This window comes from Phyllobates terribilis, unplaced genomic scaffold, assembly GCF_046119375.1.
Source record: "Phyllobates terribilis strain yellow unplaced genomic scaffold, ASM4611937v1 Scaffold_17__1_contigs__length_24005725, whole genome shotgun sequence".
NCBI lineage: Eukaryota > Metazoa > Chordata > Amphibia > Anura > Dendrobatidae > Phyllobates > Phyllobates terribilis.
The window spans coordinates 12,452,873-12,465,975 of record NW_027362777.1 but is presented as its reverse complement, the minus strand read 5'-3'; positions in this window follow the sequence as shown (position 1 = coordinate 12,465,975).

Genomic DNA, 13,103 nt, shown 5'->3' with positions numbered 1-13,103 from the left:
CCCATAAAATGCCCCATGCAGGATGTCACCTCTTCCCCCCATATAATGCCCCTTGCAGGATGTCACTTCCCCCCTTTTCAATGCCCCATGCAGCATGTCAGACCACCCCCTCCCTTATAATGCCCCATGCAGGAGGACACCCACCCTCTATATAATGCCCCATGCAGGATGTCAATTCCCCCCTCCCCCTCTTATAATGTCCCATGCAGGATGTCACACCACCTCACTTATAATGCCCCATGCAGAATGTCACGTCCCCCTCCCTTATAATGCCCCATGCAGGATGTCACTTCTCCCCTTACCCTCTTATAATGCCCCATGCAGGATGTCACTTCCCCCCTTCCCCTCTTTTAATGCCCCATGCAGGATGTCACTTCCCCCCTTCCCCTCTTATAATGCCCCATGCAGGATGTCACTTCCCCCCTTCCCCTCTTATAATGCCCCATGCAAGATGTCACTTCCCCCTTCCCCTCTTATAATGCCCCATGCAGGATGTCACATCCCCCCCCTACCCCCATGCAGGATGTCAATTCCCCCCTCCCCCATATAATGCCCCATTCAGGATGCCAATCCCCCCCCTATATAATGCCCCATGCAGGATGTCACACCACCTCCCCCATATAATGCCCCATGCAGGATGTCACACCCACTGTCCCCCACCATTAAATGCCCCATGCCCCCATACATAAAAAAAAAAAAAATCAAATACTCACCTCACTTCTTACCTGCTGCGCTCGTCTTCCCGCTCTGTGATGTGACAGCTCAGAAGAGAGCGCGCGGTGTAAAGACGTCACCGCGTCCTCTGTCCTGAGACGTCACAGTCAGAGGACGCGGCAGACGCTGCGGAGGCACGGGGAGGGGTAAGTATTGTGCAGGCGCCGTCACATGACCGGAGATGTCCCTGCGCTCAGCATGGGGCCCATGCTGAGCGCAGGCACATCTCCGGTCACGTGACGGCGGGGGGTCCTGTGGGGGGGGGCCCATGAGGAGATGCACAAGAGGGGGCTCCGAGGGGGCCCCGACCGGCTGGGCCCCATGCTGGAGTCAGGGCAGTCATGCCATGATGGCGGCCCTGCTGGAGGCTGGAGGGGCCCCCTCTCCCTCGGGGGTCCCCGTTCAATGAACCGGCTGCACGGGCGGTAGGTCCGCCCCTGGTACTACATCTCTAAAAAGGTATATCTGCTTTAAAAATAGTAATACATAAGAATAATATGTACTATGTCTGACCACTACCAACACTCATCTGAACTGGTCCAAGTGCTGTCAGCTTTTTTCACGGGCAACACTTAGACAATACGGTCGTGTGAATATAGGCTTATGATGCATCTGGTAATAAACATGTTAAGGATGGGCCGCTACTCATGGGCCACTGCTGTGTGCTTGCCCCCCAGGCTAAAATGTGCCAGCCAGCCCCTGCTGCACCGGGTGCCAGAAAACCTAGATACACCTTTGGAATAGGTATCTTGCAAAGTAAGGATGGGGTTTGGTGTTTTTAAGTGATATTATTGACTCTGTGCATTTATATTTTGTATCAATAATATGATATGGTTATATATATCTTCTGGATATCAGGAGGACTTATCCCTGTGTATTGACTCTCTTCTTCTCCTTCGATGTCCTGTATAGGCCAAAAAAAAATACGCGTTTCGAGGACTCACAGTTCCTCTTCGTCAGCTTCTCGCTGGTAGTCAAACTGCTAACCTAATAAAGTCCAAAAGCCCCCCACAAAGATAATTCAACCAAAGAAATGGAGGAAGATCCAATTCTATCAAGACGGTGCAAAAGGACATATGGAGGTGCAATAGAACTAAGATAGAATTCCAATAAGAAAAGACTGTGTGTGAAAAAAATAATAATAAAAAAGACTTTGTTCAAACTTTCACAATTAGTTAAAAATGAATAAAAATTATATACTTATATTTCTGATGGCTATAAAAAACAGTCTGTTAATCAGTGTATATTACCAGGATAGTATAAATTCGGCACTTAGTACCATCAAGAGATAAAAAGGAAAAAATGAAGGAGAAAAATAAAAACATAATATAGTATCTCCAATAGGGGTATCAATATATAGAAACAAATACAAATATAAAATAGGTGGATTCAAAGGAATATATCCAAAAGACATATTATATTGATAAAATATAAGGAGGTTCATAAAAGTGCAATGTAAATGTTCAATTGGTACAGGGATAAAAAATACATAGAGTATATACCGCTGCGAGTTGAAGGCATACAGCTGACTCTCGTGATTAAGGCCCTTCAGAGCCAAGCTATTTAATGTGAAGAACCATTTGGATTCCATCCGCGACATTAATCTCAGGTAATCACCTCCCCTCCATTTTCTGGGGACTAATCGGATCCCACAAAACTTAGTGTCCTTATAAGATTGGTTGTGGAACTTCCGGTAGTGCCGGGACAGTGGATGCCCTTCAAAATCTTCATTCATGTTGATAAAGTGTTCCTTCAGCCTTTTGATAACTTGCGCTTTGTACAGACATCTCCTCCTGCCAAGGTATAAAAAGGGCGTGGCTTGGGGTGTGGATAGGGGCGTGGCCAGACTACGCGTGCCGCATGGTTTCGCCCTCTTTCTAGTCCTCATAGGTTGGCGGTATGCTTGTACTGAGGAGATCTGGGATATCAGTGATTTGTCCCATATTGTGCACTGTAAGGTCTGGAAAAGCTCCTTCTATCCGTCTCTGTAGCACCAGAGGAAGAACAGAGGGGAAAAGACAGGATTTTCTACATGTCGCGTTATGTAGATGTTCTGCAGATTTATCACAACCGTCCACAAGAAGAAACTGCCATCACAGAGCCGCCTTTAGCTGTTGGAAAAGTTTAAACTTAGTTTTGAATAGTTGCTATAGGCAACAAGGACTTTCTATTTACGCTGGGTCACATGATGCTGGTGCTGGGTGATGTCATGTGACGGAATGTTGTGGGTGATGATGTCACAGAGGGCGTTGTGATGTCACCCTTGGGGTATATAAGGGGGCTCCATCCACCTGGAGCTCATTTCTCATTGGCCATATCTTGGTGCTGAGATACCCCCTGGAGACAATGAGGATCGCCATATTGTTTCTGTGCTGTACCCTGTTCTACCCTGTGAATTACCATAGGCTGCCGGTGAGTACCTGTCTATTATTACATATGGAGGACGTTTAGAATCAGCTGCGGCAGGGGAAGGGGATGGGGAGGGGGGTCCTGTAAGAATTTACCTGCGGGAATAAGAGGTTATGGCAGGGAAAGGAGCTTAGGAAGTGACAGTCAGAGGGGATATAAGTGTGGGGTGACCCCTCTGACTCCCACATTCCTGCCTTGTCCTTGTAGTGATTAATGACTTTGGTGTTGTCCCTTATATATCACTTTGCAGTCACCAGTGATTGCTCCGCACTGTGATCCTAAACTACAGTCTCATTTACCTTTTTGCAAACGCCCAGAAGGGGAGGAGTGACATCACACCCATGTGAGCAGATCCCGCCCACTTTTACTGCAGTCGTAATGCGAGCTAGCTGTATTCTGTTTTCATGGAAATGTCAGCAGCTGCTCCCCCTAGTGTCTACAAGATGAAAACATCAAAACAGTTAAAATATTTTTTTCAGATTTTATACCATTGAAACCTTTTTAAATATATATGTGTATTTATATATAAATATAAATACTTTACAATTTTACAATTGTAAAAAAATTGCTGACACTTTCCCTTTAAAAGATCTAAAGACGTTCTGCTTCATGTGCCATTGTGACCAATCACAGCACAGATTATATTTTTTAAACTTTTCTTGAAAAACTGAAGCTGCTCCGTGATTGGAAATCATGTGGAAGGGTTCTCTTTTAGACATTTAGTTAGGTCCAAAGTATCAGTGACATGATGGATAGAACTGTGCAATGATGTCACAGAGGGCTTTGTGATGTCACCCCTGGGTATATTAGAAGCCTCGGCCCATCTGCAGCTTGTATCTCATTGACCATACCTTGGTGCTGAGAGACCTCTGGAGATGATGAGTATCATCCTATCATTTCTGTGCTTTACGTTGCTCTACCCCCCACATTACAGTACACTGAGGGCGAGTATGTTCTCATCAATATGGAGGTCACAAGGATCAGCTAATGAGAATATCGCCTCTTGCAGGACTTCTCATACTGGACACGTGACCGTCCGTCATATGAAAGTCCAACTGTAAATAATATTCCATGGACCCTGGAGGTGAATCCCAAACTTCTTCCTGATCTTCTCAATGGGATATTTCTGAAAGTTGCTTGATAATGTATCCATCACTGTATAATAACACGGGCTCTCTGTTTGACTGGATTGGGTATAAATATGCAGGACTTTATTATGTTTTTTTATCTTTATTATAGGATGACCCACTACCTGTGGATCTCAGGAGAAGCACCTATCAAGCTTCCATCAATCTTCCTCTTTGGCTCTTCCGTGACGCAGTTTTTGTTGCGGTGATGACACTACTGACAATACTAGAGTATTTGGCCTTAAGTCTTGTCCTGAGCAAGTTGGCAATGTCTGAACCTGGTGAAACAATCAGAAAACTCCTGAGAACAAAACCATTCTGAAGGAACAAAGTGCTTGTAAGGAGCCGATTTGCATCCCTCAGATTCATGAGCAAGACTCCAGGAGAACACCTGTCCTGCCCAATGGCAAATGTTCTACTCCATCCATGGCTCCTGCACCGCAGGATGCGAAAAAGGTTCCTAGCTGCAACTATAAAGTGGCGTTCAGTGATATTGTCTGGGTCAGAACGATCCCTCACAACAATATAGGAAGAAGAGCTCGAAGTTCCACGGAGCATAAAGAGAGGTTACTGATTTTTCAGAGAAGCCAACAACCCAGAATTCCAGAGCCAAGAGCACCATAACCTAGAACACCAGAACCTACCATGTCAGAACCTAGTATGTCAGAACCTAGAATGCCAGAGCCTGAAATGACTACAACACCTCAACCCAAAATCAAGAGGAGAAGATATTTCCTTAGATGTCTTAGAGGCGAGGAAGATTGAGAAGGCAACTGCTTGAACTTTCCCATTGCTCGTGTTTTCATCACAGGTGAGTCCTATACATGCTGTCTGATGGGCACCATCTTACTACATACAATGCAGCATTGCACCTGAAATCGAATGGATATTTTGTCACACACTTGCACTTTAGCACCTTATCATATGGCGCATATATCTATGAACGCTTTGCTAAGTATCACTGTCTAGTATGTGCTTCTGATGAACCTATTTTAGGAAAACGTGTCGAGGTTTGGCATACTATGTACTTGAGTTTGGCGTACTATGTGCTTGTTGGTAAATTCTATTGCCATCTATAATCTACTAGATATTATAATGTCTCTGGTGGGATGCCCCATGCCGAATTGTTGATAACTGACTATGAGCATTGTCCTCTATTTCTTATCTACTATGGTTACAGGTTGATGTGATGAGAGCTGTGCCATTGGTAGCGATTTTTCTACTGATTTGTCAGTTATATTTATGTTAGTTTAGCAAATTTCTGCTTGTAGGGTCTAATGTTTTAGCATAGTGTATGTTCTGTGAGCTAAATTGTCATACTTATGCACTAGATAGATTATAAATTGTGATGCTTATGTACAAGATAGATTATTAGTTTAATCGGTGATTTTTTAAATATTTTTTAACATCAGGAGACTCAAGAATCGCATCTTACAGAAGACAAGAAGCCTAAATGCCGAAGGGTGATGACCTGTTGATGGCCCACAGCTGGAGGGTCATTACCTCTTGATGGCACAAGACTGGAAAGAAGATAAAAACATTTGATGGCACACAGCCGGAGGGTGATGACCTATTGATGGCCATAGCCAGAGGGTCATTACCTGTTGATGGCACACAGCCAGACAGAGGATCATTACCTGTTGATGGCACACAACCGGATGGTCATTACCTGTTGATGGCACACAGCCGGAGGGTGATGACCTATTGATGGCCATAGCCAGAGGGTCATTACCTGTTGAGGGGACACAGCCGGACAGAGGATCATTACCTGTTGATGGCACACAGCCGGGTGGTCATTACCTGTTCATGGCACACTGCCGGATGGTCATTACCTGTTGATGGCACACAGCCGGAGGGTGATGACCTATTGATGGCCATAGCCAGAGGGTCATTACCGGTTGATGGCGCACTGCCGAATGGTCATTACCTGTTGATGGCACACAGCTGGAGGGTGATGACCAGTTGATGTTTCACTGCCGGATGGTCATTACCTGTTGATGGCACACAGCTGGAGGGTGATGACCAGTTGATGTTTCACTGCCGGATGGTCATTACCTGTTGATGGCACACAGCCGGAAAGAGGATCATTACCTGTTGATGGCACACAGCCGGATGGTCATTACCTGTTGATGGCACACAGCCGGACAGAGGATCATTACCTGTTGATGGCACACAGCCGGCCAGAGGATAAGATCTTTTGATTGCATACACTGGGTCCCTCCCTGATAACAAGGAACCCTGGGGAATACTGGTCATCTTGATCCCCCACTGACTATATACTTGCTCCACCTCAGCCTACACCATCATGGAGGACACTTCCACCTGTGTCCACTGTAAGGTTGGACTTTCTTTTATAATTACAGCAGATTAATAAACATCATAAAGCTGTAAAACTATCGAGTAATTTATTATAAATTATTATAAAGAAATATAAAGTATAATAGATAGCTATAGAGGGCACAGAAGACGACTAACTATAGAAAGCATAGTATCGCCTGATATATACTGTATATTCTAGATGGCGCTATTACACTAAATACATCACAACCTCCAGGGTGATATTACCGTACAATGCGAGATCACTAATAATGGCCACAGATTATGAGAAAATGACCAGCTCCATAGTCCTGGAGTTATTATAAATGTCTCTAGTGTGAGGCAGGGACTGGACGAGTGTTGGAGGGAGGTATATTCCCCCAGGACGTCCTTTATGTATCCATGCTGTAGAATCTGCCGTATACTTCTGTTCTAGCAGTCAGACATTTCACTCTGCAAATCACAGGCTCAACATTGTGTAAAACTAACACCGTATATAAGAGCACTCAGAATAAAAACTAGCGGCATGCCGTGCACTGCCCACGTCATGTGTACGGGATACAGGACCTGCAGGACCTGGTACGGCCATTATAGTTGATAGATTAATGATACCTGTGCAGATGAAGGGAAAAAAATATGTGCAACAACAGGAGGAGAAAGTCTCAAAATGTAATTTGAAAAGTATAATAGAGAAATGGGAAACTTCTGGAGATGCAGATAAGTGGTACCAGGGCGAAACGTAAGTGTAGCCAGACAAGGGAAAAGTGCAAATGATCCAGCGTAAAGGTTTGTTTAGTAGAAAAAATATTAAAACTTAGCTTTTATTAGCCATATAAAACACTGCCCCACAAAGAATACAGCAAATGTGCAACTATCATAGCTTACAGACCTACGCGTTTCAACAAATCATGTCTTAATTATGGCCCTACTAATAGAATGACAAAAAGGCATATATATATATATATATATATATATATCAACGTGCCTGTATGACCTCCATACAAAGCCTGGGCATGCTCCTGATGAGGTTGCGGATGGTCTTCTGTGGGATCTCCTCCCAGACCTGGACTAAAGCATCCGCCAACTCCTGGACAGTCTGTGGTGCAACGTGACGTTGGCAGATGGAGCGAGACAAGATGTCCCAGATGTGCTCAATCGGATTCAGGTCTGGGGAACGGGCGGGCCAGTCCTTAGCATCAATGCCTTCATCTTGCAGGAACTGCTGACACACTCCAGCCACATGAGGTCTGGCATTGTCCTGCATTAGGAGGAACCCAGGGCCAACCGCACCAGCATATGGTCTCACATCGGGTCTGAGGATCTCATCTCAGTACCTAATGGAAGTCAGGCTACCTCTGGCGAGCACATGGAGGGCTGTGCGGCTCTCCAAAAAAATGCCACCCCACACCATTACTCACCCACTGCCAAACCGGTCATGCTGAAGGATGTCGCTCTCCACGGCGTCTCCAGACTCTGTTACGTCTGTCACATGTGCTCAGTGTGAACCTGCTTTCATCTGTGAAGAGCACAGGGCGCGAGTGGCAACTTTGCCGATCCTGGTGTTCTGTGGCAAATGCCAAGCGTCCTGCATGGTGTTGGGCTGTAAGCACAACCCCTATCTGTGGATGTCGAGCCCTCATACCACCCTCATGGAGTCGGTATCTAACCATTTGTGCAGACACATGCACATTTGTGGCCTGTTGGAGGTCATTTTGCACGGCTCTGGCAGTGCTCCTCCTGTTCCTCCTTGCACAAAGGCGGAGGTAGCGGTCCTGCTGCTGGGTTGTTGCCCTCCTACGGCCCCCTCCACATCTCCTGGTGTACTGGCCTGTCTCCTGGTAGCGCCTCCAGCCTCTGGACACAGCCAACCTTCTTGCCACAGCTCGCATTGATGTGCCATCCTGGATGAGCTGCACTATCTGAGCAACTTCTGTGGGTTGTAGAGTCTGTCTCATGCTACCACGAGTGTGAAAGCGCAACCAACATTCAAAAGTGACCAAAACATCAGCCAGAAAGCATTGGTACTGAGATGTGGTCTGTGGTCCCCACCTGCAGAACCACTCCTTTATTGAGGGTGTCTTGATAATTGCCAATAATTTCCATCTATCGTCTATTCCATTTGCACATCAGCATGTGAAATTGATTGTCAATCAGTGTGGCTTCCTAAGTTTACAGTTTGATTTCACATAAGTTTGATTTACTTGGAGTTATATTCTGTTGTTTTAAGTGTTCCCTTTATTTTTGGAGCAGTGTATATAGATACATACAGTGAGTACGGAAAGTATTCAGACTCCTTTAAATTTTTCACTCTTTATTTCATTGCAGCCATTTGATAAATTCTAAAAAGTTCATTTTTTTTCTCATTAAAGTACACTCTGCACCCCATCTTGACTGAAAAAAACAGTAATGTAGGATTTTTTTGCAAATTTATTAAAAAAGAAAAACTGAAATATCACATGGTCATAAGTATTCAGATCCTTTGCTCAGACACTCATATTTAAGTCACATGCTGTCCATTTCCTTGTGATCCTCCTTGAGATGGTTCTACTCCTTCAATGGAGTCCAAATGTGTTTAATTAAACTGATAGGACTTGATTTGGAAAGGCACACACCTGTCTATATAAGACCCCATAGCTCACAGTGCATGTCAGACCAAATGAGAATCATGAGCTCAAAAGAACTGCCCAAGGAGCTCAGAGACAGAATTGTGGCAAGGCACACATCTAGCCAAGGTTATAAAAGAATTTCTGCATTACTCAAGGTTCATAACAGCACATTGGCCTCCATAATCCTTAAATGGAAGAAGTTTGGGACCACCAGAAGTCTTCCTAGACCTGGCCGTCCAGCCAAACTGAGCAATCGTGGGAGAAGAGCCTTGGTGAGAGAGGTAAAGAAGAACCCAAAGATCACTGTGGCTGAGCTCCAGAGATGCAGTAGGGTGATGGGAGAAAGTTCCACAAAGTCAACTATCAACCACCAGTTGGGCCTTTATGACAGATTGGCCAGACGGAAGCCTCTCCTCAGTGCAAGACATATGAAAGCCCGCATAGAGTTTGCTCAAAAACACATGAAGGACTCCCAGACTATGAGAAATAAGATTCTCTGGTCTGATGAGACAAAGATAGAACTTTTTGGTGATAATTCTAAGTGGTATGTGTGGAGAAAACCAGGCACTGCTCATCACCTGCCTAATACTATCCCAACAGTGAAACATGGTGGTGGCAGTTGTTAGAACCCTCCTGTTTTCTATTTTGTGGTCACGTGACCTTCTGCCTATTTATTCCAGCTCCGCACTTCAGGCTTTGCTGGACTTCAGTCTTACTTTGACTCTTAATCTAGCCAGGTGCTTTGTACCTACTGTATCTCTCTAGTTTGTTTGGTCCTTGGACCACTAAGTACTTTTGTCTGTTTGTCTTCTTCTGCTACTACTTCTGCCAGGAGGTGTCCAATTTTGTCCCAGTCCTTAGTTCTTTTAGGGACCCCTCCCTTTAATCTATAGGTCTGCGTTCAGACTAGCCGCGGACGAAGGCGGGTCTGTTCACAAGGAACAGGTTGCCCGCTGCATCGTAGGGAATCAGCTTAGTCCTATTGTATGGACAGATTTCCTCTCTTTCCTTAGTTCTTGTATCAGATCATAACAGCAGTATCATGCTATGGGTGTGTTTTTCAGCTGCAGGGACAGGACGACTGGTTGCAATTGAAGGAAACATGAATGCGGCCAAGTACAGAGATATCCTGGATGAAAACCTCTTCCAGAGTGCTCTGCACCTCAGACTTGGCCAAAGGTTCACCTTCCAACAAGACAATGACCCTAAGCACACAGCTAAAATAACAAAGGAGTGGCTTCAGAACAACTATGTGACCATTCTTGACTGGCCCAGCCAGAGCCCTGACCTAAACCCAATTGAGCATCTTTGGAGAGACCTGAAAATGGCTGTCCACCAACGTTTACCATTCATCCTGACGGAACTGGAGAGGATCTGCAAGGAAGAATGGCAGAGGATCCCAAAATGCTGGTGTGAAAAACTTGTTGCATCATTTCCAAGAAGACTCATGGCTGTACTAGCCCAAAAGGGTGCTTCTACTCAATACTGAGCAAAGGGTCTGAATACTTATGCCCGTGTGATATTTCAGTTTTTCTTTTTTATTAAATTTGCAAAAATTTCTACATTTCTGTTTTTTTTCAGTCAAGATGGGGTGCAGAGTGGACTTTAATGAGAAAAAAATGAACTTTTTAGAATTTACCAAATGGCTGCAATGAAACAAAGAGTGAAAAATGTAAAGGGGTCTGAATACTTTCCGTACCCAGTGTACATGCATGGAAATAAATGCAGAATTATATTTCTTAATACTGCAGTATCAGATCCTGTCTTGAATTTAACCCCTGTGGTATCCAATGTGAAAATCCACAGGGACTCCCGGTTCAGAAGTTTGCACTTATGATCCCCCCTCGTGTGGATCTATATACCTTCTCTATCTCCATATATTTAAAGAATGAGGTGTCACCTTTATGAACTCTCGCAAAATGCCTCGATACTGCTGATGTATTTATGGCTTCCAAATTAATCGCATCAGAAAGATGTCTTCTGATACGGACTTTCAGCGCACCTGTGGTACAACCCACATAGTGGACCTTCCACAAGGTGCATTCTATAAGGTATATAACCCCTGATGAATTACAATTGAGGAAATCATGAATTTTATATTCTCTATCATTACTTAAGGACATAAAACTATCTGTTTTAACCGCATGTAGACACGCTTTGCACCGATTGGCTCCACATCTGAAGAAACCTTTTGTGCTGAGCCAATTTGGTTGTACAGTATTAGTCTCACTGGTGTATAAGCCAGGAGAAAGGATGGTTCCCAGAGCGGGCGCTTTCCTGGCTACAAAGCAGATGTCATTAGAAAGGATGTTTCTTAGTTTCTTGTTCTGATATATAATAGGGTTATACTTTTTAATTCTAGATGTAATTTTATTATACTGAGGACTATAGGTGGTAGAAAACGTTACCCTAGTATCCAATGTGTTAATGTTATTTTTCTGTTTATTTTGGAGTATATCTTTCCGATTTATATTGGAGACAATTCTACTCGCTTTTCTTAAAGACCACTCGGGATAGCACCTATTGGATAGTCTGTTACAATTTTTTTCTGATTCCTTCTGAAAAGTGATGTTATCTGAACAATTTCGTATTGTTCGTATTAGCTCACCGTAAGGGATATTTCTCTTAATATGTGGCGGATGACAACATTTAGCTGATAGAATAGAATTTGAGGCTGTAGGTTTTCTGTGGGGATTAATTTTGACCAATTCTTTCTCCATGGTAGCCTCAAGTTCGAGATCCAAAAAAGTAATTTTGGATGAATGGTAGAACTAAGTGAATTTAAGATTAAAATTATTGCAGTTGATGTACTGTACAAATTGTACCACCTCCTCCTGTGTGCCCCCCACACCAGGAGGAGGTCATCAATAAATCTACCGTACCACACAATGTGTCCACTATATGTGTTATCATTATGGTAAATGAAAAGCTCCTTCCACCTACACATCACTATGTTCACTAGCGAAGGAGAAAATTTACTGCCCATGCTGACTCCTCTTTTCTGTAAAAAAAAAACTTTTATCAAAGCTAAAATAATTCCGCTCTAAGAGGAACTGTACTGCTATGACCATAAATTCTTTTATTTCTATAGTGTACGAACTGTATGTGTCAAGGTGGTAGGTTAAACATGCTAAAGCCATATGGTGTGGAATTGAGGGGGTATAATGCCACCACATCACAGGACAATCATCCAAAGTTTCTTGGCCATTCAAATTTATCAAAAATGGTCACTTTGAATTTTGAATCCCTAATGTAACTCGGAGTTTCCTGAACCAGAGGCTGTAGGTAAAAATCCATCCAGGCACTTAATTTTTCACCATGGGAACCAATCCCCACCACTATGGGTCTTAACCCCTTTACAGACCAGGGCGTACTAATACGTACAGTACAGACCAAAAGTCTGGACACACCTTCTCATTTAAAGATTTTTCTGTATTTTCATGACTATGAAAATTGTACATTCACACTGAAGGCATCAAAACTATGAATTAACACATGTGGAATTATATAGTTAACAAAAAAATGTGAAACAGCTGAAAATATGTCTTATAATCTAGGTTCTTCAAAATAGCCACCTTTTGCTTTGATGACTGCTTTGCACACTCTTGGCATTCTCTTGATGAGCTTCGCTTTAATCGCACCGACCCAAAGAATAAAGTCGTCTAATCACTTATACTGCACAAGGAACGGTGTAAAAAATAAACTCTAGGGTTAGGGTTGTGCTAGGGTTGGGATTTTTTTCAAAAGCAAAAAAAAAAAAAGATGACGATATGGCGACTAGTGTTGAGCACAAGTGCTCGCTACTTGAGTTTGCATCGGGTGCTCGGGTATGCATTGAGTATCGCGGGCGCTCGAGTCTCTGCCCCATATGCTTCACAGTCAAAAAAAACGTGCGGGGATTGCTTGCCATGCACCAGCAATCCCTGCATGT